Source organism: Cervus canadensis, chromosome 32 (genome assembly GCF_019320065.1).
Source record: "Cervus canadensis isolate Bull #8, Minnesota chromosome 32, ASM1932006v1, whole genome shotgun sequence".
Classification (NCBI taxonomy): Eukaryota; Metazoa; Chordata; class Mammalia; order Artiodactyla; family Cervidae; genus Cervus; species Cervus canadensis.
In genome coordinates this window covers 21,559,835-21,581,292 of record NC_057417.1, presented here as the reverse complement: position 1 = coordinate 21,581,292, position 21,458 = coordinate 21,559,835, and positions in this window count along the sequence as shown.

The following is a 21,458-nucleotide window of genomic DNA, read 5'->3' as shown; positions in this document are numbered from 1 at the left end:
GAGCTAGGTACTGGAGAAGCGACTAAGATCACCAGAGTGCCAACAGGAGCACATCAGAAGCAGTAAGGAAAACCTCCTCCTGAAATGTCTCCGCAGTACCTCTGCTGATAGACCCGGACATCTTACTAGCTGACATAGAAAACATATTTAAAGGACCCATCTTGGGACTTCCTTGGTGGTCCAGTGGTTAAGACCCTGCACTTCCACTGCAGGGAGTTCAGGTACCATCCCTGACCTGAGAACTAAGATCCCATTTGCCATGTGTTGCTGTTGTTCAGATGCCAAATCGTGTCTGACTCTTCATGACCCCATGGACTACAGCATTCCAGGCTTCCCTGTCCTTCACCATCTCCTGGAGTTTGCCCAAGTTCATGACCATTGAATTGGTAATGTCATCCAACCATCTCATCCTCTGTCGCCCTCTTCTCCACTCCACATGTCATGTGACCCAGCCAGAAAAAAAGATCCATCTTTACTTCTGCAGAGCTGACAATGAAGAATGGATCTGGATCTGAGAAGCAATAAATTAGTAACGATAATCCACCCCTTTGACTTTTCAGCTTCTAGGAGAAATTGTCACTTTTATCTGGATCCAAACATATGTTCCCATTCCAGGTTTTGGAACCTCAGTTTTTAGCAATTCATACTCTAACCTTCATGTGAGAAACTTGGTGAGACTTTGAACTCAACTCTACTATAAGCAACCTGGATATGTAAATAATTTAATTTTGCGCTTGATTTTCAACACTATCAGCCCTATGAACACAAGAAAGAAGAGATTCTTTCAGGGCTATCATGGAAATCTCAGATTCTTAAACCATGACTTAAGCTGAGAGTTAAAGAGCTTGTGGTTTTTCTACCTGTAAGTGCTCAAGTGCACACTCAAGAATCCATCTCACGGCAGTCTTCAAAGTCATCATTACTGTCGTAACTGTCAAGTGCAGCAGCTGCTCTGCCTCCAAGGCCATGTACTTCAGTTGGCATTTCACCACAATAAGCAACAAATAGCTTGATTAATTGTGATGTCACTTGATGTGATAAATTACCAGCATCCCATTGTCCACTGACAAGGTGTTCAGTGCTGCACTCAAAGCCATGACCGAACCTGTCCCCAAATCCCATCTTTGTGGGTCTATTTCCTGGTACCACTCTTGGTACCAGTCCTGTATCTGCCAGGGTCCAATCAAGAGACATGGACCACACAGAAATTCAATAAAGAATTATTCTAACAGAGGACCTGAGTAACCAAGGACTAGTTAGTAAGAAGAGAACTCTAAAGAATATAAGAATAGCAGATGTAAGGAGTAGCTATTTTCCCCCAAATTGAGATAGAGTGTCCAAGGTAGGGCCCCCCTTCCTTCAGGGCTGAGATGCAGACCACCTTGGGTGGGCACAGTCATGAATAAGTGGAAGACAGAGTTGTGGTGCTAGAGAAGACTCTTGAGAGTCCCTTGGACTGCAAGGAGATCAAACCAGACAATCCTCAAGGAAATCAGCCCTGAATATTCATTGGAAGGACTGATGCTGAAGCTGAAGCTCCAATTCTTTGGCCACCTGATGCGAAGAGCCGACTCACTGGAAAAGCCCCTGATGCTGGGGAAGACTGAGGGCAGGAGGAGAAGGGGGCAACAGAGGACGAGATGGTTGGACGGCATCACCGACTCGATGGACATGAGTTTGGGCAGACTCCAGGAGATAGTGGAAGACAGAGAAGCCTGGTGTGCTGCAGTGCATGGAGTCACAAAGAGATGGACATGACTGTGTGACTGGACAACAAGAGTCACAGTGGAGATTGCTAGAAATCCACACCCTGGAACTTGCTGGAAATTTCTTCAGGGTTCTAGAATAAGCTGTTAATGAAGAGATGTCTCACAGGAGGCTCTCCGTTATAAAATCACCTAAGTGGTGTGCTGCAGCAAGCTGCTGGCCACCGGGAGCTGCTAACCACTATCCATTGCAGATGTCTGAATGGTACCCCGTCTTCCTGCAATGTCTCTCCAGCGCCCTCTACTGACAATATTTAATATTGCATCAGCTGGAAAGGAAACAAAGGACCCATCTCCACCTTTGCAAAGCAGACCATGAAGGGTGGGATGTGGATCTGAGTAACTGGTACACAATACATCATTTCCATCTGCCAAGTAAAGAAGGAATGGAGGAAGAAAGGGAGGGTGAGGGAAGGAAAAGAAAGCTGGCCCTTTCAGGTTTGCAGAGCCAGTCTGAGAAGGACATGACAAAGACCACATAAGCCACTGTTAACTTCATGACTACCACCCTCCACTGGACCCTCGATGCTTCCAAGTTATTTACATGTTTGCCAACTTTATAGCCCTCATGTTTTCCAGATGCTTCTCTGTGCTCATCTGTCCCTTACTTGCAGTCAATGACCCCTTTCTCTGTTTCACAGAAACCTGGAAAGCATCAGACAGAAACTCTTAACTTTTTGCCTCTAAATCTACACACCATCCTGTATTCTGCCTTTCCTCCTTCCCTCATATTATAAAGAAAGTGCTATTCCCCCATCTCAGGGAATTTCCTCTCTGCCGTCTCTGAACCCTCACATCAATTTCCTTCCCACTTTCCTGTATCTTTAACCTGTCCCTGTTTTTTTTTTTGTTGTTGTTGTTGTTCCTTCTCATTAGCATTTCAACTACTCATGATTCAGGAATTCCCTGGCAGTCCAGTGGTTAGGACTCTATGCTTTCACTGCTGAGTGTTCAATCCCTGGTTAGGGAACTAAGATTATGCAAGCCCACTTTGCAAAAAAAAAAAAAAAGTATGAAAGAAAATGGATTCTTTCCTAGAAATTCCAGAGAAGAAAGCTGCCCTACCAACACCTTGTTTTTCACCCAGTGAGACCCATTTTGGACTGCTGCCCTCCAGAATTGTAACAGTAAATCTGTGTTGCTTTACACTATCAATAGGAAACTAATACAGTTACTCATTCATTCAAGGAATATGTATTGAATTTCTGCTCCTTGTCAGGTGCTGTTTAGGCACTGAGAATACAGCAATGAACAAAGGCTCACACCCTACTAATGGACAGAGTAGAGCTCATCAAACTGAATGAAGAAAGGATTGGGCAGGTTCTACCAGATAACAGAGGATTATATTCTTAAGCAGAACAGAAGAGTACCAATTTCCTTTCTTTAGACTAGAAGCAAAAAAGTTAACTGCTGCCATTCCCATTTTATGAAATAGAATGCAAGGGCACCCACGAGGGCTGAGCTGGGAACTGGAGAGTTATTCCTCAGCTAGGAGTTGTTCAGTTGTGATGATGGAAAACTCAATTTATCAAAAGAAGATGAACTGGCCTAGTAACCAAGAAGCAAGGACTGCCCTGTGATTCAAAGTGCCCTTTCTCTCCATCTCTCCACTCTGCCTCCCACAGTGATGGCTTCATTCATCCTTAGGACCCTCACAGTGAGGGTCCCCCATCCCCACCTACACACAGTCAGTCAGCCTCCTCAGCTGCAGCGGCTGAACCTCATATAAGCTGTCAAGGGAGAGACAGTCCAGTCCAGGAGCCAAGCTTTCTCACTGGACCACACTGGTCTCATGTTCATCCTTGAACCAATCATTGCGGCCAAAAGGATAAGACAAGCCAATTGGGAAATGCCACTGCAGGGGAATGGAGGCCTTTTTGAGACAGGTCATGAGAGTAACAGGAGCGCTGGCTGAGCAGGGACCTAGGGGAGGTTCAGGCCAAGGAAGTACAGAGGATAGAGGGCTGGCTGATGCTGTCCTCTGTGGTTTTCTCACCTGAGAAGGGCGTGTGGGTGATCTAATCCAGGGCTGGGCATCTCCAGAGCAGGGGGGCCTCAGGAATACCAAGAAGAGGAAGAGTGGTGGCTCATGAGACCAGGAGGGTCTTGACTAATGGGCCAGGCCAAGGCATTGAAGGTGTCAAGGAGGTTGAAGGGTAGGTGGGATTAAGGAGTCAGAGAGGAAGATGGACCTAGAAAATAAGATTCACATTGCAGTTCAAGGCTGGGGTGGAGGAGCAGTCCTACTCAGAGGTGTGACTCAGGGTGTGGTTATGGAAACCAGTTGCTCAAAAAAGTAGTGAGGAAAAAGATCATAATGGTCATCATGACGTAAAGAGTACTACTAGGAGTTATTTATTTGTTTATGCCCAATCAGAAAGGACTTAGGAGGACTTCCTTGATGGTCCAGTGGCTAAGCATCCATGCTCCCAATCCAGGGGGCCTGGGTTCAATCCCTGGTCAGGGAACTAGAATCCCACATGCCACAGAATCCCACATGCCACAGCTATATGCAGTGTTGCCATATAAATAAATACACAATTTTTTTTTTTAAAGAAAGGATTTAGGGTGGCTTCCAGAGATACACACAATATGTCAAGAAGAAAAAAAAAATTTAAGAAAGAAAAAAATGGAAATTAAAAAACAAAACATATCAAGACACAACCACCTAAGGTTGGGTGAGATGATGATAAAAGGAAAAAATCAGAGTGGGCAAGTAAAAAGGAGAACAGGAGTGAAGTTAATACACAAAATCCATCCCACCCATTCCTGCACACTCCACAGTGATGACTGTAGGCTTTCCATTAGTCGTAGAGAAGAAACGAACAAAATAAGCAGTTCCCTGAGTGCCCTAAGGATTAAAAAAAAAAAAAAGATACTAAAGCAGAAAGCAATAAGAAATATAATCAGCACTGGTACTGACTTCAGATAAAGGTTTGTGAGTAGGTCCTGGAGGAGAAAGTCCTCAGGACATCACAGGGGCTTGTGAGTCTGACAGGCCTCACTTCTTCACATCCTGGTTCTAGCACTGTAGGTGCTCAGTTATCCCGTCAGTTAAGTGTAGCAATTCTCATCTTCCTTGGGCTGTTGTGAGGGTAAAACGAGGGCATGTGTATGTATGTGTTGAATGTGATCAACTCCCAGTAGCTATTGTACCCCCAAATCAATTCTCAGGTCTGCATCTTAAAGCCAGGTGCTTAAAAAGGACATTTACACTGCTTCCTACTGTACTTTTGGGGACTTCTCTGGTGGTCCAGTGGTTAAGAATCCACCTTGCGATGCAGAGGACATCTTTGATCCTTGGTCAGGGAACTAAGATCTCACGTGCTGCAGAGCAACTAAGCCTGCAGGCTGCAAGTACTGAGCCCATGCACTCCACGTCTCGTGTGCCACAGCTAGAGGACCTGGGCACTGCAAAGAAAGATCCCTCATGCTGCAACTAAGATGTGATGCAGCTAAATAAATATTTTTAAAAAGAAAAAACAGCAGTCTCAGTTCATTTTGGGCTTTGGAAAAAAAAAAAAAATCAGTCTGCCTACCCAGACAGACTTCGCTGGACCAGAGCTGCTCCTGGAGGTGGGTCTGTTAACACTGGATGGTGGGTCCTCTCCCATCCATCTGAGTCTTCCCCAATTGTGGGTCTTTCGTATAGGATGGTAAATAATGGACCCAATCAATATCCAAAGGAAGGCTGATGATGGAAAACAGAGAGAGAGAGAGAGAGATAAAGACCCCAAGAACAACAGAGTAGCTAGCTGGAGACTAGAATTCCTTACAAGAAGTCTCGAAGTCTTCAAGCTCTTCCTTGCAGCCTGAAAGGGCCACATAGAGCCTGTGCCTCAGAGAGAGGGCATGGCTGTCCCTCTCCACCGCGTCCTGCTCTGTGTGGGGGAGAGGTGCAAGGCCATATCAGGAACCAGGCTTTGTGTAGACAACTGTGCGCCCACTGCAAAGAAGATGTTATTCATCCCATTTCACAGATGAGGACACTCGGGATCAGAAACAGTAAACAATAGTGGCAGAATCCAGATTTATTCAGTTAAAACCTTGAGTTGTAATGTACAGTATTTGCCTTTATATCCTTCTCCTCTACCACACTGTGAATTAATTGAGGTCAAGCCCAGTCCTATTATAACTGTGTGTTTATAGCTCCTGGCACAAAGCCTAGCACATGGTAGACGTCCACAAAAGGCTGAATTAATTAGTCAATGAATTATCAATCATATATCAGTGAATTTTACAATTATATAATACATATAATATACAACATGTAATAAAGTTGAGGAATTATAATAATCATATATCCCAAACAGATACATACAAAGTCAGATGACCCTTAGGAATCCTGACCCCAACCTCCCTGAAGCTTCTAAAGAATACTAGGATCCCATGAAGCATATCTAGAGACTCTCCTTGCAAGAAAATGCATTACCAAGAACGTCAGTCCCTTGTGTTGGGACTTTCAATATCATTTCAGGGCAATGCATGCCTAAACAATTCAGGTCATGGAATGGTTAAGCAGAATTTTTGTTTTACCTAGAATTATCCCTTTCTTCCCCACACACTATGGATGCTTCCAGTGAGAAGCAGGACTTTTTTGAGTCCCAAGAATCAAAGTGTTTCATGGCCACTGGATGTGCTGTGTTCTGTGTCTTGCTGGTAACCTATGAGCCAGCTGCTCCCTGGGGCTGGCTTCATGCTCCTCCGTATCAGAGCTGATGGGCTCTCTTCACCATGGCCAAGCATTCCCAGCGTGCACTGGTCTACATATTACAAATCATTAATGCTGTATTTCAAACTAAGTATTTGTTTCTCTAAAGGCCCAGTAAGCACATTTATGGGCTTCCCAGATGGTGCAGTGGTAAAGAAACTGCCTGCCAATGCAGACGACACAAGAGACATGGGTTCAATCCCTAGGTTGGGAAGATCCCCTGGAGAAGGAAACGGCAACCCTCTCCAGTATTCTTGCCAGGAAAACTCCATGGACAGAGGAGTCTGGTGGGCCACAGTCCATGGGGTCACAAAGAACTAGACATGACTGGACATGCAAGCACGTGTGTAATTGTCTTGTTTTTGCAAATTCTCAAGAAGCCAAGAACACAAAACCGTGTTTTATTTTGTTTTCCTTTGTTACCAGATACTCTTAAAAATAAACATTGAGGGAATCCCCTGCTGGTCTAGTGTCTAGGACTCTGCTTTCACTGTGAAGAATGTGGATTTGACTCTGGTTGGGGAACTAAGGTCCTGCAAACCATGCACACTGCCAAAATATTTTTTTAATTTTTAATAAAAAATAAATGGATACTTCTGCACTAGTGAATTACATTATGGTTTATTAGAAAGTATTATCCCATATATAATTTTATTTGGTCCTTGGAAAGTATGATTATCCCTGTTTTACAGGTGTGAAGTCAGAGGTTCAAAGAGGTTTTGTAATTTGCCCAAGGTCACACAGCTAATAAATGGCAAAGCCAGGACTAAAATCCAGGTCACTGGATACCATTCTCTCTATACTGGAAAGAACTTCAGTGACACTTAACTCTAAGCCCAAATGAGAAACTGTAGCTCAATAAGGCCAAGTGACCTTCTCCAGGGCACTGTCTGGTAGGCTTATTTATGGCAAAGAACAGTCTCCATTCTTCACAATTTACCCTAAGAGTCTGCCATGTTCAAAATCACTCATATACCAAGAGGGATAGAAAGGACTTAAATTAGTAATCATTTAGTGATTAGGTTGAATAACCAGAGAGACATTGGTCATATTCTATTATCAGAAACCTCCAACAGACTCTCCAAATAGTTCAGTTCTACTTAAATATTGTACTAACCAATACTTTGGGCTTCCCTGGTGGCTCAGTGGTAAAATAATATGCCTGCCAAGCAGGAGACGCAGGTTCGATCGGTGGGTTGAGAAGATTCCCTTGAGGAGGAAATGGCAACTCCAGTATTCTTACCTGGGAAATCCTATGGACAGAGGAGTCTGGCAAGCTACAGTTCATGGGGTCCCAAAGATTCGGACACAACTTAGCAACTTAACTAGAACACCAACAGGCAGTGCTTTAAAAATGTGGGGACTTCCCTGGTGGTCCAATGGTTGAGAATCTACCTCCCAATGTAGGGGACACAGGTTTGATCTCCGGTCCGGGTAGATTCCACGTGCTGCAGGGCAACCAAGCCCATGCACCACAGATCCTGACGTCCATATACCCTAGAGCCTGTGCTCCCCGATAAGAGAAGCCACCACAGTGAGAAGTCCCAGGCATCGCAACTAGAGAAAGACCTCGCACAGCAACAAAGACCCAGAGCAGTCAAAGATAAATAAATAAATAATTTTAAAAAGTGAACTAGGACTTCCCTGGCGGTCCACTGGTACAGGCCGCACATGCCGCACTGTGCAGACAAAAATAGGAAAAAAAAAAAAAAAGTAGGCTGAAATTATCTTTGGATGGCACTATGATATTCCTCTGATGGTCAAGTAGTGTATATTTTTCCGGATTTTGGACAGTGAAATTTATACTCTAGGGATTGTGTGACCGCTATGCCTGCTGCCACAGTAGATATGATCCATGAGAGTAAAATCTAAGGACGTTCAGAAAAGGAGAGACCTAAGTAAACTTCTCTGATAGAAGCACAATGAAAAAAAATAAAGGAAATACAGTGAGTATAATTCTGATGAATGCTACGGAAATTCAAGAAACACTACCTTCCTCCATTCATTCTAAACTGCAGCTACCACTTAAAGAGCACTCACTTTGTGCCTGTCACTGACCTACGCACGTAATGTTTTTTTTAATGTTCTTTTTAAAACAATTGTTTTTTATTTCTGGCTGTGCTGGATCTTGGCTGCAGTGCAAGGGCTTCTCATTACAGTGGCTTCTCGCTACAAAGCATGGTAGAGCCCAGGCTAGAGCTGGGCTCAGTAGTTGTGGCATATGGGCTTAGTTGCTCTGTGGCATATGGGATCTTCCCGGGCCAGGGAGTGAAACTGCGTCCCCTGCATTGGCAGGCGGATTCTTATCCACTGTAACACCAGGGAAGTCCCAACCTATGCACTTTAAATGTATCAGATAAACCCTATTTGCCCCATGTCACACCCTCTCTCACATGGTAGAGCAATTTAGGATGATCTGGTGGGGGTTTGGGCCGAGTGTCACCATGCTCTGTGCTCAGCTTCCACCACACGCACTCCCACTGCCAGCTCCGGTGGGGGCTAGACTTTCTCAGGAGCCATGAGGCAGTAAAACACAGGTCCCAGACCCTCACTGAATCCAACCCCAGAGGCCATCTCCAATAATCTAGCTCTGTTTTCCCAGGTTCACTTCCTCCAACCTCAGTACAGCATTGATGAAGTGATCTGTACTCCCCCAAACAAAAGCCTTACAGTCCAGTGGTTAAGACTCCAAGTTTCCCATGCAGGGGGTGCGGGTTCAACCCCTGGTTGGGGAACTAAGGTCCCACGTGTTGTACAGCAAAGCAAAAAAAGATTGAAAAAAAAAAAAAAAAACCTATGGGTGGGAGAGGAGCAGGGTTCCCTCCACTTAGGACTGTCCAATTGAGAAAATACAGATACAAGATGCTAAAAAATAAAAAAAAAAGCCTTACAGGTGAGAGGGGAACAGGGTGCTCAGCTAAATTTGTGTGTCAGATAAACAAGAAATAACTTCGGGGCAGAAGGGGGATATACTTATACTAAAAAAACCATTGGTCATTTATGTGAAACATAAATTTAACTGAGGATCTGTATTTTACCTGGCAGCCCTATTTGCACTCCACCTTTTCCCAGCTTCACAACATAAAAGCCAGCAGGAACCCTCTTAGGATGGGGAGACCCATACCCAGAACACAGAGGCTTCTTGGATGGGGAAGCAAAGAGTATAAAAATATCTCCCCTTCGTTTGAATCTTCTCTGCAGGGAGACTGAAGCACAAATGAACAGCCACCTCAGTGATGACTCTGCCACTGAAGCAAGGTGATAGCTCATGGTAAGATTTTTAGAATACTGTCTCTGTGACAAGGCAAATTTGTTATCCTAACCTAGGTATTCACAGGTCTAGTCCTGAGACCTTCCCAAATCCCCAACTACTACTTTAATGTAAAGTGCTGCTGAAAATTTTAAATTACCCTTCAGACTTTTAATGATTCCCATACATACATGATTTGAAATAGCCTTCAAATGAAATAGCCTTCTGGTTAAAAACAATTAGATGCCTCAGCTTTTCCTTAACTTCAGTCACCAGATTTAGCACTGACTTTCATTTCAGACCTTTTGCATTAAGAAATATGTTTTATCACTTCACACACACTAGGATTATAGAATAAGCAAGATAGATAATATTAATAACAAATGTCCTCCAAGTAAAACAAATAATAAAATTTTAAAAAATAACAGATGTTGGTAAGGATATAGAGGAAGTGGAACCCTTGAACATTGCTAGCAGAGATGTAAAATGGCGCAGTCACTTTGGAAAACAATATGGCAGTTTTTCCAAAGGTTAAATGTATAGTTACCATATGATGCAACAGTTCCACTGCTAGGTGTATACCCAAGAACAATGAAAACATATGTCCACACAAAAACTCATACATTAATGTTCATAGCAGCATTTTTCATAATAGACAAAAGGTGTAAATAAACCGAATGTCCCTCAACTGATGAATAAACAAACTGTTATAGCAATCCAATGAGATATTTTTCAGCCATAAAAGGAATAAAATACTGATACTTGCTACAACATGGAAGAACACTGAAAACATTATGCTAAGCCAATTACAAATGACCACGTATTTCACAGTTTATTTGAAATGTCCAGATTAGGCAAATTTATTTACAGACAAAAAGTAAGTTTGTGGTTGCCTAACACAGAGGAATGGGGGAAATAGGAGGCAATGGCTAAGGGGTGTGAGCTTCTTTATTTTCTTCTACTTTTAAGTCGCTCAATTATATCCTCTTTGTGACCACATGGAATAGTCCATGGAATTTTCCAGGCAAGAATACTGGAGTGGGTAGTCTTTCCCTTCTCCAGGGGATCTGATCTTCCCAACCCAGGGATCAAACCCAGGTCTCCTGCATTGCAGGCGGCTTCTTTACCAGCTAAGCCAAACTGGAAGCCCAAGAATACTGGAGTGGGTAGCCTATCCTTTCTCCAGGGAATCTTCCCGACCCAGGAATCAAACCAGGGTCTCCTGCATGCAGGCAGATTCTGTACCAGCTGAGCTACCAGGGAAGTCCCAGCTTCTTTATAGGGCAATGAAAAGGTCATAAAATTGATTGTGGTAATGGATGCACAACTCAATATTCTAAAAACCACCGAACTGTACACTTTAAATAAGTGAATTGGATGGTGTATGAATTACAACTCAACAAAGCTGCTATTAAAAAAGCAAAGCAAGGGAGTTCCCTGGTGGTCCATTGGCTAAGACTCCACACTCCCAATGCTGGAGGCCTGGGTTCTGTTCCTGGTTGAGAAACTAGATCCCACATGCAGCAACCAAGGATTTGCATGCCACAACTAAAGATCCCACATGTTGCAACGAAGATCTCAGATCCCATGTGCCATAACTAAGATCCAGTGCAACCAAATAAATAAATATTAAAAAAAAAAAAAAGGCAAAGCAAGTTCTTATCACTTCATGAGAGTGACCAAGGGGAGTACAGAAGAACAAAAGAGCACTGAGACATGATTTTGGGGGTACTGGTTGGGTTCAATCATGAGCTAAGTGGCTTTTGAAACTTGTAACAACTCTGGAGGGGAGTCATGCAGATACAATCTAAAATCCATTTCGAATGACAGTAATCTAATTTATGTGCCCTCTAATAAAAAAAAAGGCAAAGGGCCTAAATAGCAAGTGGTCTGAATGACAGCAGCTATTTATTAAAGATTATTTTTTAAAACAGCATGTTCTTTAAAATAACACCCATGGAAGTTCCATGCTAAAGAAGCTCTAATTTCACATTTGCTCAAGCATTGATTTGATGTAGTCAATATGACTCCAATCTTGAATAAAGATGTGCAAACAACATATTTTTTATTTCCTCATTTATCAAAATGGATTATGGGAAAAATTAATGAGGGAACCAACAAGATGTTACAAGCTGTTCAGAGGATTCTCAAGACTGCATGTATACAAGACTATCAAAAATGATAAAGACGTGAAATCTAAAATATTGATACACATGGGACTTCACTGGTGGTTGGTGATTAAGAATCTGCCTTGGGCTTCCCTAGTGGCTCAGACTGTAAAGAATCTGCCTGAAGTGCAAGAGACCTGGATTCAATCCTGGGGTTGGGAAGATCCCCTGGAGAAGGGAATGGCAACCCACTCAGTATTCTTGCCTGGGGAATTCCATGGACAGAGGAGCCTGGTGGGCTATAGTCCACGGGGTGGCAAAGAGTCAGACATGACCGAGTGCCTAACACTTTCACACTTTTGCAAATTCAGGGGATGTGGGTTCCATCCCTGGTCAGGGAACTAAGATCCCACATGGAGCAGCTACTGAGACCTCAGGCCACAACCAGAGAGTCTGCACCCGCAATGAAAGATACTGCATTATTCGAGGAAGATCTCGCATGCCACAACTAAGACCCAATGACGTCAAATAAATAAAATGATCATAGATGTGTTAGAACACCAGATAAGGGCAATTTTTAAAATTTTCTTGTGTTTTCCAAACTCTTGATGTCATATACTGTCATATACATCTATAATTTTAAAATAAATTTTAAAAATATTTTAGCCCATTATTCACCTAGCTTCCAGCCCAAATTTAGAAAGTCACATATATCTCCCCAAATTAATATAATAAAAATAAGAGAACTATATTTTTAAAAAGTTCAGAACCTACTAAAGAGACATTTAAAGCTTTAGTGAGTTTATCACCTGCTCACCTGAAGAATAAAATTACTTCCTGAGAATCACTCCAGTAAATATTAACACAATGAAAGCTACTTATGAAAAAAATGTAGCCTTAGCCTAAGAGATTTTTTGAATTGTAATGGAATCTTGAGAAACACCTGAATCCAAATAAGGTGACTAGAAACAAGTTGCATGTGTAGATGAAAAAAGTTATAACTGAATTAACTTCCTGAAAATTGGACAAAGACTAGAATGGCAGAAATGTGTGCGTTGGTTAGTGATTCAGACTTGAGCAATGCACTTACATCTTGTAAAGGAAAAATTATGATCCTCATATGTTAAGGGGCTTCCCTGGCATTCCCATGGTTAAGACTCCTCACTTCCAATGCAGTGGACCTGGGTTTCACCCCTGGTCAGGAAACTAAGATCCCACATGTCACATGGGTCAGCCAAAAAAAAAAAAAAAAGTTGACCTATATTATTTTTATTATGATGTTACTTGAACACATAAAAACCAAAAAGTAGATATAAATGTCTTATTCTAAAAAAATAAAATAATTAAATGGCTTGATGTTATAGCTCCTTCTATAAGGATAAAGGGCTTCCCCGATGGCTCAGTAGTAAAGAATCCTCCTGCCAAGCAGAAGACTTAGGTTTGATCTGTGGGTCGGGAAGATCCACTGGAGAAAGAAATGGCAACTCACTCCAATATTCCTGCCTGGGAAATCCCATCGATGAGGAGTCTGGCAGGCTACAGTCCATGGGGTCACAAAGAGTTGGACATGACTTAGCAACTACAACCACCACAGAAACCACAAGGATAAAACCAAAGCAAGTCTGAAAATTAAATATAATTGTACCAGTAATATAAATATATTAAAAATGGTTAAATTCAAATGAACAGCATTCATTTAACATAATGTACAATGCTTTCTGAAAAGGAAATTCAAATTAAACCCATGAGGTATCATTTCCTGCCCACTAGAATGGCTAACATTTAAAACAATGAAATGCCTACCCGGTTGGCAAGGAAGTGGAGCAACTGAAACATTCACACGTTGTTGGAAAATGTAGGATGGTAAAACACTTTGGAAAATTTGGCAGCTACTCATAAAGCTAAATGTCACCTACCATATGACCCAGCAGTTTCATGCCTAGATAGTTTCCAGAAGAGTAATGAAAACATATGTCCACAAAATATATATGTCCGCAAAATACATATGTACAGAGTCTTTTTATTCATACCACCTTTATTCTGAACAGCTAGAAATTGGAAACAACTCAACGTCCACCAACAGGTGAATGGATAAGCCGAGTATGGTATATTCATACAGTTGGCTTGTACTCAGCAACAAAATACAGAAGAATACCAAAGCCCGGCAGTGCAAAGCCAGTTCCTGACTGTCACAAATGACTTTTTCTTTCTCATTGGGTGGTTACCAATGTGCCCACGCATTTATCCAACACATCAATGAATTTGCAAAACCCAGTGCATGACAACCGCCTTACACTGTTGGTGGGACTGTAAATTGGCGCAGTCAATTGGTGCAGAAAAGCAGTATGGAGGTTCCTCAAAAAACTAAAAATAGAGTTATCACATGACCCAGCAAGCCCACTCTGGGGCATATATCCTGACAAAACTATAATTCAGAAAGATACATATATCACTATCTTCATGGCAGCACTATTTACAACAGCCAAGTCATGTTCATTGACAGATGAATGGATAAAGATGTGATATATAAACATACACACAGACACAGGAATACTGTGAAGCCATGAAAAAAGAACACAATAATACCATTTGTAGCAACATGAATAGATCTAGAGATTTTCATACCATGTGAAGTAAGTCAAAAAGAGAAAGACAAATGCCATATCATATTACGGGGAATCTAAAAATGATACAAATGAACTTATTTATAGAACAGACCCACAGACAGCAAACAGACTTGTGACTGTCAAGGGAGAGGGTGAAGAGGAGGGAATCACCTTGCTGTAGACCAGAAAGTAGCATGACATTGTAAATCAACTATGCTTCAATTTAAAATAATGTTTTAAAGTGCACACATAAGCTTCTTGTGTGTTATCGCATGTAAACTTTACCTAAAATATGTATAAACATATAAACCTTAAGAAGAAATAATATTTCAGAGAATCTGAGTAGAACTAATGAACTGAATGTTTGTGTGACTGTCACTTGAAGACAAGTCACTCTGACAGCATGGTTGACCAGCTGAAGGGAAAAGAGATGGCAGAACTGAAAGAAGCTCTCCACTATTTGACAAGGATGGTGATAAACATCCAAAAATTGAAGAGTGTAATGAGGTCTCTTGGGCAAAATTCCCTAGAAGCAAAGTTTCAGAGTAAATTAATGAAACAAATGGTGATGAAAATAGTGCAATTAACTTTCTGGACTTTTTGATAATGATGGCAAGAAAAATGAAAAACAGAGAGTAAAGAAGGAATCAGAGAAACATTCCTTGTGTTTAATAAGGATGACACTGTCTATGTTGGTGCAACAGAACTACATCACATGATAAAACACCTTCGAGGAAAATTAACATGAGGAGGTTGATGAAATAGTCAGGGAAGCAAATATTGATAATAATAGTCAAGTAAACTCTGAAGATTTGTATAAATGATGTCAGCAAAGTGAGACCATTGTACAGAATATGTTTAAATTCCTGTACAAAATTAATTTGCCTTTTTTTTTCCTTTTTGCTGTCAAAAGAATATGCATGACTAGTGATTAGGGCTTACTCCTCTAACTTTTTCTCCCTTATCTCACTATCACTGTCTGTCCTGTACCTCATTTTTTAAAGTGCATCAAGTAGCAAGTTGCACGTGGCTTACTAAATTACTGGCTCTCAAATTTTGGAAGCTCAATATCCCTTAGCATTTTAAAATTTTACTGAAAATATCTAATATTTTTTATTTAGGAATTATATATGTTAAAAGCTTGCAGATGTCCTTGGTGGTCCTGTGGTTAAGACTCCGAGCTCCCAATGCAAGGTGTGTGGGTTTGATCCCTTTTCAGGGAACTAAGATCCCATGTGCCAAGTGGCATAGCAAAAAAAATAAAGTAAAATGAAAAATAAAAAGATTAAAGTTTCCATATTAGAAATTAAAACAGAATTTTAAAATATTTAGTTGCTCATTACTAAATAAAAACCATTACATATTGACATAAGTGTTTTTTAAAAATTATATTTTCCCAAACAAAAAAAAAGATTAGTGAGAGAAGTGGACACATTTTACATTTTTACATATCTTTTTAATGTCTGGATTAATAAATAAATAAGAATAAACAGTTATCGAGCAAGAGAAGTAATAATAGCAAAGATAGTGAAAGTCACTCAGTCATGTCTGACTCCTTGTGACCCCATGGACTGTAGCCCACCAGGCTTCTCTGTCCATGGAATTCGCCAGGCAAGAATACTGGAGCGGGTTGCCATTTCCTTCTTCGGTGGATCTTCTCAATCCAGGGACTGAACCCAGGTCTCCTGCATTGCAGGCAGATTCTGGGTTCAATTCCTGGATTGGGAAGATCCGTTGGAGAAGGGATAGGCTACCCACTCCAATACTCACAGGGCTTCCCTGTGGCTCAGAGGGTAAAGCATCTGCCTGCAATGTTTCATCCCTGGGTCAGGAAGATCCCCTGGAGAAGGAAATGGCAACTCACTCCAGTACTCTTGCCTGGAAAATTCCACGGACGGAGGAGCCTGATAGGCTACAGTCCATGGGGTCCCAAAGAGTTGAACACGACTGAGTGACCTCACTTTCTTTCTTTCTTTCTTTCCAGTATTCCTGGGCTTCCCTTGTAGCTCAGCTGGTAAAGAATCACCTGCAATGTGGAAGACCTGGGTTCGATTCCTGGGTTGGGAAGATCCCCTGGAGAAGGGAATGGCTATCCACTCCAGTATTCTGGCCTGGAAAATCCCATAGACTGTATAGTCCCTGGGGTTGCAAAGATTCTGACATGACTGAGCAACTTTCATTTTCACTTTCTTCACCATCTGAGCCACCAGTGAAGCCCCAGTAAAGACAATAACTCCCAGTTCTGCTTCAATGGTAAAGACTAGCATGAAGCTTTCTTGAGATGTTTTGCAGAATTTAAACTCCCCAGGCACTTAACTACCAGGTCAATTGAAACCTAAGGGATGATGTTGTTGACATTTTCTGATTCTTGAAACTTCAATCAACTAAAGCTTGGACTCTGGACAGCCCAGGCCCTTTCATGAATATGCATGTACTCTTAGCTTAAAAATTTCCCAATTTTGCTGTTAAGGGAGATACACTGCTTTGGGAAAGATCTTCTGTGTTCTCTTTACTTGCTGCAAGTAATAAAGGAAGGAAACCTCTTTCACTCTTTGGCTTGATTATGACTTTTGGCTTGATACCTACCAAGAAGCAAATCCAGTTTTCAGGTAACAGCAGCGGCCCACTGTCTCTATGGGGTGCTGTGTCTATGGCTGTCATTTCCCCCCCAGGAGATGCTGTATGGTCCAGCTTCTTCTTACATTTTATATCCCCCACCACTCTGGTCTTGCAATATGGCAAGCTGCTGAGTCAGTGTTGATCTACTGCAGCTATGACTTCAGAATTCATCAGGGCACTTTGTGTTTCAGAAAGCAAACAGGTGAAGGTAGACGCAGCTCATCACTGGCCAACTTAGCGGGTTGAAGACACTAGCTGTGAGTCTGCCTTTGCTTCCAGGACTCTTTGAATAAAACAAATTCACTTCTCCCAAGGAATTCTCAAAGTACACCCCCACCAATGGTGAATCTGAAACTGTGTACCTCAGACTGGGACTTGAACCTACTGGTCAGGACTCAAACCCAGCCAAAACCTTTGGTTTTCCAACTGAGATCACACACCTGGTTTCAACACCTAATGAAACTCAGGTTCTTGATGTCTCATCACGGAAAGAATTCAGTGAGAGACAAGTGATAGGTAAGAAGTGGATTTATATAGAGAGAAACACACTCTGCAGTGTGGGTAGTCTCAGAGGGAGAGAGCAGCCTCAAAATACAGCAAGGTTAGTTTTTACCAGCTGGGTAATTTCATAAGCTAATAAGAGGATTATTTCCACTATCTCAGGGAATGGGGTGGGGCTTTCCAGGAATTGGGCCACGACCACGCCCACTTTTAAATCTTTGATGGTTCTCTGAACTGTGCTTGTGGGTGTGTCCCTTAGCTAGGTGATGTGCTACAATGAGGGTATGATGAGGCTCCAGGTCTAGTTGAAGTTGACTGATCCACCATCTTGGACTTATTTGGTTCTAATCAGTTTATGTTGTATTCTAGGGTTATGTCATTCTTTAAAGTTTGTGCCCTGCCCCCTTCCCTCCTATTTCAGATCTGTCTTTCTAGAAGTCCTATTTTAAATCCTCTTCTTATATTCTTTCCCTCCTTAAATTACCTCTCACACATCTGCAGGGATAGCAAACCCAGATCTCAGTGGGACTGGCAGCTAGCTTCAATGATGAAAGGAGGCCCTAATGTGGGGACCAGTGGGAACTGTGACAAACTGTCATTCACATTCAAAGGTTATTAAAACTGCTAGTCAAACCAAACATATGAACAGGAAGTCCACTTCAATCACCAGCAGCCAATGTGGGGTGTTTAATTTACATTTTATAGTACCAATTGCTTGGAGAAGGCAATGGCAACCCACTCCAGTACTCTTGCCTGGAAAATCCCATGGATCGAGGAGCCTGGTGGGCTGCCATCTATGGGGTCGCACAGAGTTGGACACGACTGAAGTGACTTAGCAGCAGCAGCAGCAGCAGCAGTACTAATTGCTTAGTATTATTTACAGGGCCCTTCAGATCCAGCCACTCCTACCAATTATTACAGGGAAGAACTGACTCCATGTTGGATCTGTTTCTTTTACCTTAACCTTTGCTTCCCATTGCTTTTGTTCACTAAAAGTGTTACAGAATCCAAGCTCACCCTGCTCGCCTGTCCACCTACGGATGGCTACAGGAAGGAAGAAATCAACACATCCCCTTCCCAAGGCCAGTTGTTCCAGGAGATAAGATTAATGGCCTTTTTTACTTTACCTCCTCACCTCCCTGCTCTCTGTTCTATAAAAGAACCTGGTATCCAGACCTCGATAAGACGGTTATTTTGAGATGGTAGTCTGCTGTCTTCATGGTCAGCCAGCTTTACTAGTAAAGTCATATTCCTTGCTCCAACACTTTGTCTCTCAGTTAATTGGCCTGTCATGTGGTGAGCAGAATAAGCTTGGACTCGGTAACACCATATCCCCACACTCTGATTACATGACATACTTTCACATATTGTCCCTGTCACCTTTGCTTACTCATTCTTTTTGTCCCCCCAACATTTACTGAGCCCCTAATATGTATCAGGCACTATAATAGATCCTGAGGTAAAAAGGGTGAACAAGAGTTTCTGTTCTCATGTCTGTCGATGAAAAATTTATCAGTCCTAGTGGTGCTAGTGGTAAAGACTGCCTGCCAATGCAGGAGATGCAAGAGATGTGAGTTTGATCACTGGGTCGGGAAGATTCCCTGAAGGAGGAAATGGTATCCCACTCCAGTACTCTTGCCTAGAAAATTCCCTGGGCAGAGAAGCCTGGAGGGCTACAGTCCATGGGGCTGCAAAAGGCAGACACAACTGAGTAACTGAACACATACAAACATCTATGAAAGAAATCAAAATTTTTACCCAAGTCATACTGAGAATTATAACCCGGGAATGGTCTCTCAGAAAACTCTGAGAACTGTTCTGCCCATTAGAAGTCAAAGCCCAGTTAAGTAAGTTCTTCGGGACAGAGGGCTATACATTAAATGATATACTACTAATAGTTTACACAATCCTGATCTGCAAGTGCACAGTGATGGGTCATCATAATGCCTTACAAAATCAGGAAGGAATGTCATATTTTAAGAAGCTGCTGTGTTGGTGTTGGGAGAATGCTGTTCTTTATGGCTGAGCAGGTATGTCTGCCTAAGGGACGGTTTGGTCGAAACATAATGCAGATACACAAGGCACAGTAGAGGGCAGAGAGAAGTCAGGGGAAAGTTTCTATGTTTAAATTTTTCCTTTCTTGCCATAAAGTATGAATTTCACGTCACAGTAGTGAGGAGACACATGAACAGTTACCAACCTGTGATAAGTATAATGACAGAAGTACGGGGTTTGCTTGAACTATACACAAGAGGCACCTAGCCGGATCAGAGGGAGATGGGCTTGGGAAGGCTTCTCAGAGGAGTAGCTATCTTGGCTGAGGTTAAGGATGAGCTAAGGAAGCAAAGATGAGAGTGAAAGGATGAGGGTGATGTTAGTGAGAGGGTTTCCTGGAAGAGGAAACAGTACTTATAAAGGTCCCCAAAGAAACTGACATTCCATGTGGCTGGAGAGAAAGGATGTAGGAAAGGGTGTCACAAGATAAAACTGGAAAGGTGAGGAGAGGCGGGATCTTTCCAAACCTCGTGGACAAATGAGTCAGATGCTAACCTAAGGGCAATGGGCAGCCAACAACAGTTGTTTTTTCTAAGCTATTTATTTGTTGGCTCTACTGGGTCTTAGCTGCTGCACGTGGGATCTTCATTCTAACTTGTATTATGAATCCTCAGTTGCAGCACGTGGAATATTTTTTTAAGTTGTGGCATGTGGAATCTTTAGATGTAGCATGTAAACTCTTGAGTTGCAGCATGTGGGATCTAGTCCCTGATCAGGGATCAAATCTGGGCCCCTTGCATTGGGAACTTGGAGTCTTAGCCACTGGACCACCAGGGAAGTCCCAACAGTTTTTAATCAAGGACTCAAATTTGTCTTTTAGAAGAATTCCTCTGGAAAAAAAAAAAAAGAAAAAGAATTCTTTTGGCCTTATTGTGAAGAACAGGCTGAAGCGAGCAAGGGGTGGATCAAAGAGGATATTTAGAGGTCCCTCACAGTAAACCAGACAGAGATGATGATGACCTGGCATGCGAAGTAGCAGTGGGGTGGAGAACATGGATCAGACTTGTGAGAGAGAACTGATGCCACTCAGAGATTTAGTGATGTGGGAAGAAAGACAAGAGGAGGTGTTAATGATGATGAACTTGCCCCGATCCCCTCTTCATCTTCATGGACCCTGCAGGCACCTTCTTACCCACTGTTCTCACACTCTGCCCCACTATGGTTTAGCACACCACACTGTATAATGGTGAGAGGCTGGGTGTCTTTCATCCTTGTTATGTTGGTCAGGGACCCTGTATCACTCAGGTCAAATTAGGAGATGGAAGCCACACAGCAGTTGGAACAGCTAAATTTTAATATACAGAATTATCAACTATAACAGGGGATTTCAGTAAAGAGAGATTGGCTACTAGCCAAAAAATAAAGCGAGCTCTAAAGAATATAGGATCTGCATATATAAGGTATATCCACCACCTCCCTAAGCTGAGGGGGAGCACCAGAGCTGAGAGCCAGCTTGTTGGAGACTTACGCAGCCATGGGTGATTGGATGGCACAGAACTCACTTAGCGCTGCACCAATGGTGAAACCGAGTGTGGCCCTGTGGGTCTCCTGGGCACAGAGGCCCTTCTGTCCCATTTCTGTTGTCAATGAATTCCAGGTTCTTTCTTCATCTCAAAAGAATTCAGAGATGAAGCACAGAGGTTAAGAAAGTGAGTGAGTGAGTGAGTGAAAGTCACTCAGTTGTGTCTCTTTGCAACCATATGGACTGTAGAGTCCATGGAATTCTCCAGGCCAGAATACTGAAGTGGGTAGCCTTTCCCTTCTCCAGGGGATCTTCCCAATCCAGGGGTCGAACCCAGGTCTCCTGGACTGCAGCCAGATTCCTAACCAGCTAAGCCACAA